Source organism: Nestor notabilis, unplaced genomic scaffold (assembly GCF_000696875.1).
Source record: "Nestor notabilis isolate BGI_N333 unplaced genomic scaffold, ASM69687v1 scaffold29189, whole genome shotgun sequence".
NCBI lineage: Eukaryota > Metazoa > Chordata > Aves > Psittaciformes > Psittacidae > Nestor > Nestor notabilis.
In genome coordinates this window covers 5,055-5,307 of record NW_009942821.1, presented here as the reverse complement: position 1 = coordinate 5,307, position 253 = coordinate 5,055, and positions in this window count along the sequence as shown.

The following is a 253-nucleotide window of genomic DNA, read 5'->3' as shown; positions in this document are numbered from 1 at the left end:
GGAAGCTGGGTTTGGGCTGTGGGACATCTACAGGGAGGGAGTTGGGGTGTTTGTGGAGGGAGAGGAAAAGGAGTGCTTAGAAAAGGCTGTGGAGGCTGTTGGGTCTGAGGGGGAGAGCTTGGTGTATGAGTGATGGCAGAGGAGTCATTCCGGAGATGCTTTGACTATCTGCATCCTCAGTCTGTCCAGATGTGCCTCTGAACATTCTGCCTCTTGCTTTGTTGTGCTCCCTTTTGGGCACCGTCTGATCTCT